The sequence below is a fragment of the Ornithorhynchus anatinus genome, chromosome 10 (assembly GCF_004115215.2).
Source record: "Ornithorhynchus anatinus isolate Pmale09 chromosome 10, mOrnAna1.pri.v4, whole genome shotgun sequence".
Lineage (NCBI taxonomy): Eukaryota > Metazoa > Chordata > Mammalia > Monotremata > Ornithorhynchidae > Ornithorhynchus > Ornithorhynchus anatinus.
In genome coordinates, this window is record NC_041737.1 from 41305377 (window position 1) to 41315635 (window position 10259).

The 10259-nt window shown below is 39.7% G+C and overlaps 1 non-coding gene across 1 annotated transcript; it reads left to right on the forward strand.

Annotated features, from left to right (window-relative positions):
- Positions 1 to 4634: 4634 nt before the first annotated feature.
- LOC114814822 lies at positions 4635 to 4772 on the forward strand. The gene has a single exon (XR_003762619.1). It is a non-coding gene; the product is annotated as a small nucleolar RNA SNORA7 (small nucleolar RNA).
- Positions 4773 to 10259: the final 5487 nt, after the last annotated feature.

Here is a 10259-nt window from a genome sequence, read left to right on the forward strand (position 1 = left end):
ACCCATTAAAATGCACTCACACAACCAAAACTCCCTGTTGGTAGAGGCTGTAAAAAATTACTTTCAGGGATCGTAACATGTTACAATGGCATTTTCTGCCATCTAGTCTCCTTTGAGTTTGTGAAAAGGGAGCTGGAAATAGTTCCGCTAGTCCTAACAGGGAATTGGGAATTGTATGTGGAAATTAGTGTGGGTTATGCCTTGTGCAGTATCAGACATCGTAACCACTGCACTAAACATAGATCTCTCCAGTTAATACAATAGAAATGGAAATGAAACATTCACACTGGAACAAAATTAGTTTGGGGCTTTTTCTATCACCTTTGTATTCTCTTTGGTTTTCTTTAAAATACAATCGGTTCTGCTATGATGTGTTTTATTAGGTGTTTTGACTAGAATACTGTTAGAAAATTAGGAAATATTGTAAGGTGAGCTTGTTTGGACATAGAGTGACATGGTGATGGAAGAAATAATTTGGGCATGCAAATGTGGCACTAATTTTGGTGAGTAGTATAATATGGATCTTCCTTGATGTGCAGTTTAATAAGAACATAGTCATTATAGAGATACTGGGAAGAGAATATTTCTCATTTTTCCCTTACTTAAGCTTTGCAAGCCATGTTTGCACTGCATGCGTTGTTATTTCTTAATTATCCAAACTGATTTTTTTTTTGGTTAGACACAGGTTTTAAAAATGAGTTCAATATATCCACCATTTTAGACTCATTAACTTTGCTAGTTTTCATTTATTAATATTCCTTCATTCCTTCTAGTGCTTCTTTTGCTCCTAAAGTATTTGTAAAATTCTTTATTCTCTTGGATCCCTTTGGCTATCATAAATTATTCCTGCCTTTTCCTTGTAGTAACATTTTGAGAGAAAGTCACAAATAAGGGGTTCTAACCTGGTGTAATTTATTCTCTCTCTTGTTGTTTCAGTATCAATTTGATCATCATTGTCTATGTCTTTGAATATGTAACTATGCAAAGAACAATATCGGTGTCAACATTACTTGGCTATTCTTTTTTAATGGTATTTGTTAAGTGCTTACCAAATGCCAGGCACTGTATTAAGTGTAGGGGAACAGGCAAGTTAATCAGGTTGGATACAGTTCATGCCCCACATGGGGCTCATAATATTAGTCCCCATTTTACAGATGAGGTAACAAGCCCAGAGAAATGAAGTGAAGCTGGGATTAGAACCTAGGTTCTTCTGACTCCCAGGCCCATGCGTTATCCACTAGGGAACACTGTTTCTCTGCTATATTCCTGCTATTTCTTCTAAGGCAACTGACTATAGGTTTCAACTGAGTTATCATGTGGTCCCTGAAAGGACATAGAGTAGAGGTCATTGACTACCACATTCCAGAATAGTTTTCTGGTAGATTTCTTGGTACTTCTTTCTGTCAGGTAAGTCTGATGTTCTAGAATTTTGAGAAAATGATTTGTATGTGTGGATTATATGCTTTGCAAAGCTATTGAATTGTCCAGGCCTCTAAATGGCTGAGGCCTGAATGACCCACAAACACCACATCTGACTTCTAGAGCAGTTTCACCGATGTTACCTATGTGTGATACTGCATATCAAGTAGCAAAACAGGATCACAGACAAGGAAACCTGAAATGCAGTTAGTTAGGAATGAAGTAAGGAGGAAATGCTCATCACATACAAGGCTTTACTGGGTGGGGTATGACTTGGCATAATGGATAGAGCATGGGCCTGGGAGTCCACAGGTCACGGATTCTAATCCTAGCTCCGCCGCTTGTCTGTTGTGTGACCTTGGGCAAGTCACTTCGTTTCCCTGAGCCTCAGTCACCTCATCTGTAAAATGGGGGTGGAGACTGTGAGCCCCATATAGAAAAGGGACTGTGTCCAACCCTATTTGCTTGGCTCCACCCCAGTGCTTAATACAGTGTCTGACACAAAGTAAGTGCTTAACAAATACCACAGTTATTATTATTATAATGAAACACCTTAAAGACACAAGCAAAGCTTAAAGTTATGTGACGTGACAATGAGTAGCTGGGAGACACCGGAGACCTACCAGTCTGGCATATAGCTATTAAACGCGGACAACATGAAAAGGAAGAAATCAAATTGGTGGGAGGTACTATAATTAACAAATATTACAGTACAACAACTTAATAACCACCTTTAGAACCTACCTATTTATACCCCTCATCAGCACCTACATATCTATGTATATTCAACTGAATAATCGATTCTTCATTCAACTTTCCATTTTGACATGTGAAATCGTGAAACCTGTGGTATACCTGTTCATCTTCTGACTCCCACTATTTTAAAAGGATTACATCTGTCTTTCTTTCTCTTTAGATGGAAAGGTCCTTGAGGGCAGAGACAGAATCTTCTGCATCCATTGAGCTTTTTCAAGTACCTACTAAGTGCTCTGCACATAGTAAGCACTCAATAAATACCATAATAACGTGGTATTATTAAGCACTGAGGTAGAAACAAAATAATCAGCTCAGACACAATTCCTGTCCCACATGGGAGTCACTTTCCAAAAAGGAAACTGAAGTAAAAATAAGTGAACTGGCCTTTCCTCAGTCACAAAAGGCAAGTGGAGGAGCCTGAGGAGAGGACTCTGGCCTTCTGATTTCCAGACTCATACTCTTTCCACTACTCCATGCTGCCTTGCCTAAATCAATAAATCTAAGACAAGACATACAAACTTCACATGAATAGGGTCATCTTTTTACTCTATGAATAGATATATAGGGAGGGTGGAAGGGGAAAAAACAGAGAGATAGAGGTACACCAATATTTGAGGGAATAGTTCATGAGCATTCAGGATACTATCAATCCTGACTCAATCCACTGGAAATAGCACACAAAGGGTCAAAAATGGGATTTCTATCCTACCAGGATCCCCTTTCAAGCTGGACTCTCTGCCATCTCCTGACCTACTTCGTCACTGCTTCAAGAGCTATGCAGTCATCCTTTACTTTTCAGGAAAACGCATCATCGTCACTTGTTCATTCATCTAGTTCAGATTTAGTGGATGCCTCTAGCTATTTCCTCCATCACTTTTATGGGGTTTTCAATAACTTTCCCCCTCATTTCTTTGGGGCTCTTTTATAGAATGAAATGACTCTTACAGAAAAGTGAATGCCTTCTGCTATTGTTTGAACTACTTAATCTTGTTCTTAGAGCATCCTTTCTTAGAAGGATTTCCAGACCAATTGTGCATTGTTAAATCCAATCCCTGCACACTAGCTGACTAGCATGCTTTCTCCTGGATCCAGCATTCAAGATCTGGAATAGAAATGTCAATATACTGTGTAGCCTAAGAATATAGAACCATAGGATCACCATTACTGATTCCACCAAGGTATTTTGTCTCCAAAAATGGCACCAGAGACATGAAAGAACAATGTCATTATCACTCTGCTGGTGATTTTAGCTTTACAATGCCCATGAAGTAGAGCGAAGCAAGTATTTTTCTCCCCATTTTACAGATGAGGAAACTGAGGCACAGAAAGATGAGATCAATCAGTAAACTAGTGGCAGAGCTGGGACAAGAACCCAGGACTCCTGGCTCTCAGCTCCATGCCCTCCTATGAGTCAACACACAATAACAATCATTTTGTCCACCTCAATCAGTTCTCTCTGGCTGCACTAAGGACAAGCTCTGTCAATCAGTTATATTTTTTGAGTAATTACTGTGGTAGAAATGTTCCCTGTCCACTGGGACTTTACACTTCTGACCCCCAGGTCCCTGCTCTTCTGCCTGTCCTATTCCCATTCCAGTCCCCTGTGAGTCAAGGACGAAGTAAGTCTCCAGTGGTTAGTTCAGAGATTTGCACAAATGAAGCCCTTAACATTTCATGCATGCATAAATTTATTTTATACATTTTCCTTTATCAAATCCCATGTTGTACTTTCAATTAAATGTGAGCAACAACCTCTCCAAAATGGTTGTAAGTTTGATTTCCCATTTTTGCAAAGGAAGAGGTTTTCTTAATGAAATCATTTGATTTATATAGCAACGCATATCACTTTCTTCTCAAATATTTACAGCCTGAAATTTGATCTCTTTTCTAAAGAAGTGGTTTAGTCTGCAGGGAGTCTTTTACACCCACTATATCTTCATATACTAAGAACAAATGAGCTGTGAGAGGGCCAGGTTCAAATCACTGGTGAAACAGTGACTAGGTTGGGATTGTTTTAACTTGTATTGACCCACAGCTTAGCAAAGTGCTTTACTCGTAGTAAGTGATCTGTAGACATCACAAAGCACTAATGAACAGTAACAGCTTTTCCATTGGCCTGCTGTCTGACCTTAGGTAAGTCACTGATCTCTGGGACTCAGTTTTCTCATCTGTAAAATAGGGATAATATTTTTCTAAAATCAATTAATAGTATTTATTGAATGTCTACTGTATTCAGAGCTGGAAGGAGTTTAGTAGGTAGAGATTATATCATCCAGTGTCCACAAGGAGTTTACAATCTGAGATGGGAAACAACAGTTTACAGGAATTGAGGAAGAAGCACTTAAATAAAGGAGAGTGTGAAAATCAAACAATACCAAAATCCAACACGAGGTAGTGAGCACATAGGGTAAGGACTGTCTACCTTATAGGGATTTGTGAGATAGGTATTTTGAAAAAAAACCCTCTCAGAATCACACCTGGAGAGTTTCCAGTGCTCTACCAGTCTCTACTCTGGGAGGGAGAGTCAAGCAGTTGTTTACCCATTCCATTCCTAGCTTGGGCAGTGGCTAGCGAGTGGAAAGCAATCTGCTACAAGTCAAAACTCACCTGTGCTGGTCAACAGTGGCATGGGAGAGAATCAACGACGGAGACTCAAGTTAATGGCACAGAAAAAGGCAATAGTAAACCACTTCCATATTTTTACCGAGAAAACTCTATGGATATACTACCAAAACAATTGCAGGTAGAGGTGGGGCATTCTGGGAGAGATGTGTCCATATAGTTGCTATGGGTCGGGAATGACTTGATGGCATAAGACAAGATAAGATTTTGAAAAAACAAAATGCGCTATTCAAATTAATTATGTTATGATTTAAAGGGACTTGCCAAAATACAGTTTAATTCTTAGCCTGTGCTTAAAAAATACTAGGAAAACCCTAGGAAATTCTCAGCATCCAGATCCATAAATTGCCTCTTCTTAGTTTTGTTAAGTAGGACTTTCAGGAATTTTCAGCATTAATAAATATTAAACCTAATTAAAATGGCATCTCCTCCAAGAGGCTTCCCTGACTAAGCCCACATTTTCCTTTATCCCTCTCCCTTCTGCATCACCTATGCACTTGGATCTATACCCTTTCAGCACTTGCTAATCACCCCACACTCAGCCCCGTAGTACTCTTTTACATATCTATAATTTATTTTAATGTCTGTCTCCCCCTCTAGATTGTAGGCTCCTTGAGGGCAGGGAACATGTGTACGTGTATGAACTCTATTGTATTATACCCTCCCAAGCATTTAATATAGTGTTCTGCACACAATAAGCACTCACTAAATTAATCCATCCATTGTATTTATTAAGCACTTACTATGTGCAGAGCATTATACTAAGTGCTTGGGGGAATACAATATAGCAGAGCTGGCAGATACATTCCCTGCCCAAAATGAGCTTACAGCCTAGAGGTATTAATAAATACCATTGATTGAATATGCGTCATTAAACAAGGTTTTGAACTTTCTCCTTGATTGTGATGCAATGCCAGTATCTTGTGTCCTACACTCACGTGAAACTCTTATTAGTTTAAGTGAGAGGCTCACAGGAGGGTTCCTCGAAATAGAGAAGCACATAAATCTAATTTCTCATATTATGAATGAATTGAAAGTCTGTGCTAGGTGTCAAATCTAGAAGTTTCACTGCATTCCCAGATTCCTCAGATGAAATTAATACATTTTAATAAATGTCAAATACTATAGGGATCCCAACCACTCTAATGGATTTTGACATTTTGACTATTCCTTCATATGCTACTTTCCTAAATTTGTATAGATTTTCACATATATTATCCCACCAATACACAAACACTGACAAAATAAATACTAATTTAAATGTTGGCATTACTTAATAGCATTTCTGTTTTATGTGCATTGTCACATATTCTCTGAAGCCTTATTTTGATGTGATTCAAGTTATCTATAAACTCTAGATTTTTGGAGGCTTCTGTCTCAGATTTACAACCTTAAATAACCTTAGGCAAAATTCTGTCTGGATTCTAAAGTGGGCTTGAAACTTGTGGTTGAGTTATAAAGAGGGGCTCTTGAGAACAGAGAAGCAATTCTTTCTCCATTCCCCTCTGTGGAAATACAGTGCTACAGTGCATGACACACAGTAAGCGCTTAACAAATATCATCATCATCATTATTATTATTATATTCCTCTAAATGAGATTGGCTATCTCCACCCTTTTAGACTGTGAGCCCGTTGTTGGATAGGGATTGCCTCTATCCGTTGCCGAATTGTACTTTCCAAGTGCTTAGTACAGTGCTCTGCGCACAGTAAGTGCTCAATAAATATGATTGAATGAATGGGAATCTGAGGATTTGGGTTCTAATCCCACCTCCATTATGTGCCTGCTGTTTGACATTGGCTTAATTTCTCTGGGTTTCAGTTTTCTCATCTATAAAATGGGAATTAAATATCTCTTCTCTCTCCCTCTTAGACTGAGACCCGTGTGAGACAGGATCTGAGGCTGATCCAGTTAGCTTCTATCTAATCCAGTGCTTACTTTGGTGCCTGGCATATAATAATAGAACCAATCACACCTTTATTTACCAGCAGTTGCACTGAGTAAATACATCTTCAAATGCCGTGGAGTCATTTCTGACCCTAGCGACTCCATGGACACATCCTCTTCAGAACCTCCCATCTTCTGTCATAAAGTCATTCTGATATGTATATCCTAAGTGTTTTCTTGGTAAAGATTAGAACAGAAATGGTTTACCATCGCCTCCTTCCACAAGATAAAAACTTGAGTCTCTGCTGTTGTCTTTGATCAATGTTTTGATCACTTGATCATCTGCCTTTGACTCTTTCCCATGCCATTACTTCCCAGCACAAGGGAATCGGCTTTGTCTGATGTTTCTGCTTAGACTTTTCCTTTATGGGTAGTCCTATATAAGCTTCATCAGCATACATAAACTCTCCTGCCACAATAAGACATCGATTCATAGGAGAGAGTAAATACATCAGTTATGTTTTATTTAATAAAATCCAACTGGTTGATTTCCTTGTGAAGACACACAACAATTCTCACTGATCATGGGGAAATGAGCATGCTGCAGATAAGATGCCATCCTGCTTATCAGCATAGTTACCTAGGTTACTACAGAAATTCTCAATAGGAAGCCAGCAACCTTTCAAGATGACTTTATAAGAGTCAATCAAATACCAATACTATTGATTGAATGCTTAATATGAGCAGAGCACTGTTCCAGGCACTTGGGAGAACACAATAATTAATATACACAATCCCTGCCTTCACGTATCTTACAATCCAGCAGGGCAGATGACCACTAAAATAAATTATAGGAAGGGAGGGAGGATGTAAAATAATTTAAAGATATGTACAGAAGTGCTATGGGGGGAGGGGAGTGGATGTGATTGAGTCCGTTCTCTTTCCTGCAGGCAAGCAAGTTATGCTCATTATTGTATTTTAAATTTAAAAAAACTTGCCATATTCAAAATGTAGATAGTGTTACAAAGACTACCTCAAACATCAGGGAAGCTATGGAACTTAATGACTAAAGTTGTCTACTACAAAGTGCAACATGAACTAGCTAAAAAGCAAATTCTTACAGATCTTTGAACTTTCAGTGTTGTTAGCTGTCACAGTCTCAGGGGAAAACCATGACAATGCGCTACTGTGGCTCGTCCAAGTTCTTCTAAAACTGAGCCCGCTGAGCTATGCACTCTAATGTTTTGAGTCTTATCCGTTTTCCAGAATATTAGGTTTATCTTCGATCACGTGAATGCGCTAGTTCATGTTTAAAACATGATCTGCTGATCCCTGAGCCACAGAGCCTTGGGCCAAGGAGAGGTGGGAAAGGCTCCCCGTATAGACAAGCAGCATGGTCTAGTGGGAAGAGCATGGGCCTGGGAGTCAGAGACCTGGGTTCTAATCCAAGCTCTGCCACATACTTAATAATGCTGGTATTTGTTAAGCGCTTACTGTGTGCAGAGCACTGTTCTAAGCGCTGGGGTAGACACAGGGTAATCAGGTTGTCCCACATGGGGCTCACAGTTAATCCCCATTTTCCAGAAGAGGTAACTGAGGCCCAGAGAAGTGAAGTGACTTGCCCACAGTCACACAGCTGACAAGTGGCAGAGCCTGGAGTCGAACCCATGACCTCTGACTCCGAAGCCCGGGCTCTTTCCCCTGAGCCACGCTGCTTTGTGAACTTGGGCAAGTCACTTAACTTCTCTGTGCCTCAGTTCCCTCACCTGCAGAAAGGGGTTTCGATATATGTTCTCCCTCTTTCTTAGATTGTAAGCCTCATGGAAAGTAGCATTGCCTTGTGGATAGAGCACTGGCCTGAGAGTCAGAAGGACCTGGGTTCTAATCCTGACTCCTCCACCTGTCTGCTGTGTGACCTAGGGCAAGTAGCTTCACTTCTCTAGGCTTCCGTAATTTCATCTGTAAAATAGGTATTAAGACTGTGAGCCCCATGTGGGACAGGGACTGTGTCCAACCTGATTAGCTTGAACCTACCCCAGCTCTGAAAAAAGTGCTTGATACACTCAGTAAGCACTTAACAAATACCATTATTATTATTGAGCTGATCATCTTGTATTAACCCCAACACTTAGTACAGTGCTGGACACATATTAAAGACTTAACAAATGCCACAATTATTATAGGAATCCTATCATCAAAACTGTCATTATGTCAGCCATTAAATAAATTATCTTGCCGCTATACCTAACAACATCTTACCTCTCATGTTTCATCATGTTACAACTGACATAGTAGCTGCTGAACCTAATATTTCCATTTCCGTTTGTGTTATGACCTGTTTACGTCATTAATAGCAACACACTGTGCTGAGGGAAGAAGAGAAATGAAGTAATAATAAGTCCGGAAAATGTGCTCCTTTGGGATTAGAATCCACAGCCCTCTCTAATCTGTCTATTGCTCACTTGTTGAGGAGTTGCTGCCTCCTTGGGGATGTTTTTAAAGTGTAACATCAATCAGTCATATGTATTGAGCACTTACAGTGAGCAGAGCACTGTACTAAATGCTTGGAAGAGTACAATATAACAGAATTGGTAGACACGTATGAGGTTGAAAAGTAGAAACAAAGAGGTTGTATGGGGTGGGATCCAGTTCCCAAAGAACACTATTTTTATGTTAGATTTTCCCCAAAGTGCATGAAAAGGGATAGTATAGTAAGAACTGAATTGGCAAAATCGCCCTACAATTTAGCTATTTGCTTCATCCAAACCCTAGACCTTAATTAGTTCTCCTTCAGGTTACTGGTCTTTTTTAAAAATGGAGTTGTTTACAGGTGGATATCCTTTTGCTGGAAGTCTTTTGGTTAAGAAAATAAACACCATTCATACTGCCTTGCAATTTGCATCCAGTAAAACGCCCATCCTGTAGAAATAATAATAGGATGCCAATTAGAGGTCTAAATCTGGCAATTTGTTGTTTAGATCTCATCTTCAGAGAATGCTTTGCTTTCAGTCCAGCTGCACAAGGGACAAAGCGATTGTCAAACCTTACAACTGAAGATACATTAAGGTCAGGGCAATTTCAGCAACAAAGGATTATAAAGAAGATGTGGTGTAAAATATTTATGGTAATTGTATGCATATTGCTGTTGAGACTAGAAAACTCTGGGGTAGCAAAACTGGGAGGTTCAGAATGTTTCTGATTTCAGCTTGGCCATCAGACACAACTATTTGTTGTGCCTTCAGAATATCCCACTTGCTCATATGCATAATTCAGAAACCCAGTGTTCCTGATAGATGCCATTGGCTCTAGCCATTGAACAGCTGGACCGCTATTAAGGGGTCCATGCTATCATCAAAGTCAGATTGGTCCAGAGGGCAAAAAAAGTTTCCTAAGTGTTCCTCACTGGGGAATGAGGGGGCTTTGTCATGTCCGGGGACACCTAGAGGCTCTGCTTCTCATGAATAATTTTTTCCTTGCTCTAACCCAGGTAACCAATGAAAAATCACTGGTATACTGACCCAAATGCCATATCAATGAGTCAGGTATAGCTGCGGAATGGCAATGCATCAGACCGAT